This window comes from Lynx canadensis, chromosome D2 (assembly GCF_007474595.2).
Source record: "Lynx canadensis isolate LIC74 chromosome D2, mLynCan4.pri.v2, whole genome shotgun sequence".
In the NCBI taxonomy this organism is placed as follows: domain Eukaryota; kingdom Metazoa; phylum Chordata; class Mammalia; order Carnivora; family Felidae; genus Lynx; species Lynx canadensis.
The window spans coordinates 17,347,716-17,353,349 of NC_044313.2; the positions used below are offsets into that span (position 1 = coordinate 17,347,716).

At 50.6% G+C, this 5,634-nt stretch overlaps 1 pseudogene; it reads left to right on the forward strand.

The window, feature by feature from the left end:
• The first annotated feature begins 313 nt into the window (after positions 1-313).
• Positions 314-453, forward strand: LOC115527850 (annotated as a pseudogene).
• The last annotated feature ends 5,181 nt before the right edge of the window (positions 454-5,634 follow it).

Sequence of the window (5,634 nt, forward strand, 5' to 3'; positions counted from 1 at the left end):
GAACCAGTATTTCAGGCTGCCAGAGAGTAGGGCTCTGAGAAATAGGAACAGAATACGTTTCAAATAGGTGGAGGTCCCTGAACCACCTGCCTGTGTTAAGCTGAGAAATAAGTCACAAAATATAAACCACATAAACAGAGCCACAACCCCTTCCATCTCGAATGAGTTACTCACACGCGAAAGAAACGTTAGCCGACGAAGCAACTGGCATTGCTGTTACTCTAGGTTGGCATTAGCAACACTCTATTGTTCTGGAAACACTTTCCCTCCTACCAACTCATTTCGTTTCCCATAACCATACGCCAAGGAAGTAACTGCACGTTGTTAAAGCCCGAGGTTGAGGCCGGTGAACTCACAAGTGTAGGTCGTGCGCTACATGAGGGACATGTCTTTCAGTAACACCACAGGGGACTCTGGTCCAATGGGTGGAGTTTGATAGTTCTTGCTACGAGGCATAATAAAAAAATATATAAAATAAATAAAAATGTAAAGATCTAAAAAATAAAAAGTAAAGGGATTGTTCTCATTTCCACTTGGCAAGTGGAGAACTAGCAGATTCATTTCTTGAGGTGGGCCTCTGCAGACAGCCTTTGCAATGAAATCCCTAGTGTAGTTTCTGAGAACCCTAGAGTCAAGAAACGGAAGATGAGGTATAAAGTTGGTATCAGAGAAGACTAGAACTGAGGGCTTGCCAGCTCATCTTTCTCTGATGAGCACGTACTCCTAGTGGGCCACACGAGATCCGCTGAAACAAGGCAAAATTCTTTAAAACTCCTAACCGCGAAGCCGGCGAGGCAGAGAGGATAGCCCCATTTTACCGCTGAATAAGCTGAAACAAGAAAGGTCGCTCCGCGGCCGGCAGAAATCGCGCCAAGAGCTGGCCAAGACGGAACTAGACACAATTTTGCCCAAACAGCATGTTCTTCTTCTTTGTAGCTAGAGTGTAGGGTTATTTTCCATTTGCATGCTGGACAGGAATGTAACTCCCATGAGAAGGAACGAGAATTTCCCTCGACCGGTCCCACTGTCTGTCTGGAAAGCTGAGAATATAAATACACAGATTATGGTTCATATGCTGGGCTTGAGCTGAGAAATTCAAGAACTCTACTCTTTGCGCTCTGTGCTTTGCATTCTTAACTTCCTTCACATCGGCAGGGAAGTGGATGTGGTTCTCTCAGTGGATCCTCACAGTTACAGCTCATTCTGACAGGGCACCATGGGGATAAGAAAACAGGAAGAGAAGTTGCAAAAGGACCAGGATCCTTCAGAGCAGTGAAGACAGGGCCATGTCTAGATACCAAAGAGTAACTGTAAGAGAAGTACAATGAACAGTCCCCACCCATCCATCTGATCGCCAACTCAGCAGCCCTCCATGACAGTTCTCAGCTGACCTCAGCCTGAGGGACCCGGCATGAAGCCCATCAACACTGTGGGCCTGCAGTCAACACTGGGTCCATTTGTTCCCAAGGTCCCGGCTCTGTGCCACCTCAAAACAAAAACGGGAGTGGTGTGGAAGGGGGTCTTGGGCAGGAAGAATGGAAGATATGTGGTCTTGATGGTGAAGCTCGTGTGGGCAGGGCCTTCCTGCACACCTTTGGGAAAGACTTCTTCGTCCAACACGGTCCTGGGCCCTGCGGACACAACCTCTTCACATGGCCTCGCCACGTCCCCGTTGTGCAGCTGGGGTGACATTAAACGTCCTCCAAAGGACTCGCAGGTGGGCAAGGAGAAGAACCGGGAATCCAGCCTAGGTCTGTGTGAACCAAAAGGCTACTGGTGAACTCGCTGGCTAAAGAGACCAGAGGGGCCCAGCGTTGCTAACAGAACAGCCAGAGGATGGTGGGGGCAGAGAGAAGACCCTGGAAAAGGCGGCCAGACAGCCCACGTGCAGACCTTAAAGTTGGGGGGGGGGGGTGGCGGTCACTGCCGCAGGGGTAAGATGCTGCCTTCTGGCCGTCTCCTGCCCCGCTCAGAGACCACCATCCATCAGCCCACCGTGATCCGGGATGTCCTGACAGACGGGGCTTGGGACATCGGCCCCAATTTCTAAATCATAAGGATGGCCACTGTGTGCCCTTATTCAAAATGCGCCTTGTATGAACACACTCGGCCAAGAGAGGGGGTGCTTCCCCCATCAACCCATGTGCCCATAGGCCTATGTCTGCCTCCAGGGGTGACTTCCCTCATTCATGCAGATGTGCTTCAAGAGCGAGCTGTGGCCCTACTCTGAGAAACCCCCTTTGTGAGTCTCCACATTTATTTATTCCATGAACGCTTGCTACATCCCGGGCCCTTCAGAGAGGAGGGAGTCAGAGCTCCCGCTGTTGAGGAGCTGAAGGTCTGGTGGGGCAGGAGGTCACAAACACAGACCATGGAAAAGCACGATCGAGGGGCACAGGGAGGCCCGGCAAGGGGCCCCAAGTCCACACTCTGGCGTGTCTCCTGGCAAATCCGCTCTCTACACGCTCCTTCTCCTCGCCCCCTCACCCGGCAAATCAGGACTGAGCGAGGCAGACCCCCGCTCCCGTCCCACCAGCTGCTCCTGCTCATCTGATCCCGGCTGAGTCTGACCTGGGCTGGTCACCCTTCACCCCCAGGTGTAGTCAAAAGGTCCTTTGTCTCCGGGGACTCTGGGAAATTCCTTCCTTCCTCCCAGCTTGGGGACCTGCCTCTCTTAATAGGTTCAATACTTGATTGTCAACAGATGGAAGGGTCAGTTCTCAAAAAAAAAAAAAAACAAGGGCTTTGGGTCTGAATTGTTTCTTTAAGTCTCTCCAACTCTCCACAGGATCTCAGGCCAAGATGTTAGGCTGAACCTAAAATCAATCAGGCCCCAGGCTACAGAAAAAGTAGCTCAAAAATACAAAACGTGCTCGCTAACACATGGTGCGACGCTTTCTTCTCCAGAGCATGGATGCTCTTAGTCTCTGAACGGTTTAGAGAACAGCACAGACGTGAGTCTGAGGTGGCCAGATCCTTTGAAGGATACTTAAAAATGACAACAATAACAAAAAGGCATCTCACTTAGCATTTTCCGGCAGCCACTTGTGAAATCCTGTTTCCTAGGAATCTTCCTCACTTATGAAGTGTGCTTGTGGCCACGTTGGCCTCACCCTCCCTGGCTGGCAGTCTCTCACACAAGCCAGAGACTGGAGAGAGACAGAGAGAGGCAGAGAGAGAGAGAGAGATCCGGTGGCCTGTGTGAAGCGTGGAGGCAGAATTGCTTTTGATGTGACTCTTCTAGAAAGCCACTAAGTAAAGACACTGGGCCCACCTCCTTCCTGTCAAACAACAGCTGACCAAGGTTTGCCAGGACCATGCTGGGGAGATATTCAGATCCCCACTGATCAGAGGCCCCGAGTGGACCAGGGACTGGAATCGAAACTCAGTCAGCAAGAGGAACTGTTTCTCACTAACAGGGGTACCTGGTACTACCTAACCTAGACCCAGAAACTTCAGCTGTAAAAACCACCCAAAGGAGCCATTCTTCCTGTGCTGCCGGAAGTGAGAGATCACTTTGGCTAAAAAGGAAACAGTCATTGAACGTCCTAACAGAACATCCTAAAAGCCACGCACCTTTCTCCCTGGGAGGACGCTGGGACTCCAGCAAAGACATCTGTCCTCCCCTCCTGCTGTTCCCAGCCCCTCCCTCAGCGTCTGCGTCTGGCACAATGGCAGAGTGGCCAACAGCAGATGGCAGAGAGAAATGTCCACTTTAGGGAGGCATTTGTTATAGAAAAGGCAAGAGTATGGCTATAAATAGAATTCTGGGATACATGCAAATCATGGGTGAATCCACCTGAGAGTTCTTCCTCTATTAAATATTTTATGAGCCCTGAACAACTGACTTGCTTCAAGAAGTAGACATGTTAATAACGCGTAACATTTACTGAGCACCTACTATAGGTCTCAGCCGGAAAAGTAGAGTGCTCAGGGAGAGATGCAGGGAGGAGACTTTGCAAGAGAGCAGGAAACAGAGCGGGAATGGCATTCCTGGTGAGGAAGGTCAAATGCCAGGGCCCGGAGGTAGGAACGAAGTCACTACAGGACCCCTACGATGTCTTTCTGGGGAAGGTGGATTCGTTGCAGGTCAAACTTTCACCTGGAAGGCCTGCCCTTCTCTCGAGCACTTGCTCGGAGAACTTGCTTCCTCGCCAGGGGTCTCTTTATGGGGCTATTGAGCCCAGCGCCGAGCGAGGCAGAGAGGTTTTGACAGTTTCATTTTATTTTGTCCTAAACAAGAGATAATATGAAATAGGCACCTGGGAGTGGTTTGAATTAACAGCCCAAACCAAATGAACAGCTGCATCCCAGAGAGGTGGGGGGGGAAGTTTCCTGCTTTGGGCCATATTTCCTTTCAGCAACATTACATTAACACTTATGAAATACAGCCGAAAAGTCAGGCCGTATTGAAGGGGCAGGAGAAATGTACTTCCATACGCCGTGCAAAATGTACAGCCAATTAATTGGCCGTGTAAGCCTGGGTTTTCAACTCATCTGCAGGAGTCTCGAGGTTAATGAAACCATTACGTATGCATGGATGTTGTGGAAGGGGGAAACAGGGAAGGAATAATTGACAATGCCCTCCATCTAGCTTTGTGGTGTGGGCTGTTCTTATCTGACAGTCCTTATCAGAGTCAGGTATGTGGGCAGAATGGGCCTCTGAGTGTGCGTGCATGGGTATGTGTGCGTGTGTGTGTGTGTGTGTGTGTGTGTAACCATGTTAATGAGAACAATTATATTTCTCCATCTGGAGTCCATTAGCCGTGATTATGATGATGGACTCTCCTACCCTTATGACTATCAGGATTAGCTAACCCCATTATTACCCAGGCCACCTTTCTCAGTCCGCTGCACGGAGCAGAGGGGACGGTTTCCTGTCATCTAAGCCGGCTCCTTCTCTCCCACTCCAGAGGAGCCGGGGTAAACTCCCTCACCCCATCTCAATTACAAGAGCCCTAATAGGCCCTCCTGTCCCAAGTGACGGGCCTCTGCAGGTGTGCAGGAGGAGGGGGCGGGACGGCCAGCTGATCTGTGTGGCCAGGGGCGTGACGCTCTCTCCACTGCGTTCATGGCACCAGGCCTGCGTCCTGCAGGTGTGCGGCAATTATCTGGGCCCGGTTACCTCATCGTTTCTTAGGGTGGATGGAAAAAATAAATAAGACACACTAAAAAGCCTGTTATTACAAAATAGGAAAAGCCTGAGAGACAGGCAGGACCCCCAAATGGAATGCTTGATCCCTTCAATCAAGCCTCTGGCTTCAAGAACTTGTCCCCCAAAGACTGAAGACAGGAAGAGGATGTAGGGTTGCTTTTCGGGATTAAAGCACTGATCAAACTGGTCAGATGTGGGGGCCCTGGGCTTCTCTCCTCCCGAGCAGTCTTTCCCAAAGGATCTTCATTCCTGGTCACCCCACCCCACCCCCACCAACAGGCAGCAACAGCGGGCAGAGACTCGATGACAAAATCTCTGCAGGAATTTGATATTGCCCAAGAGGTCATCAAAGAAGCCGCCATGAGTGAATTACCGTTGGATTATCTCACCCCCATCTCATGGTTCAGGACAGTCTCTGTTTATTTGAAGCGTAGTCCTGAGGTGTGCACCATTTTTTCAGGGCTCGGGTCCTCTGTGGT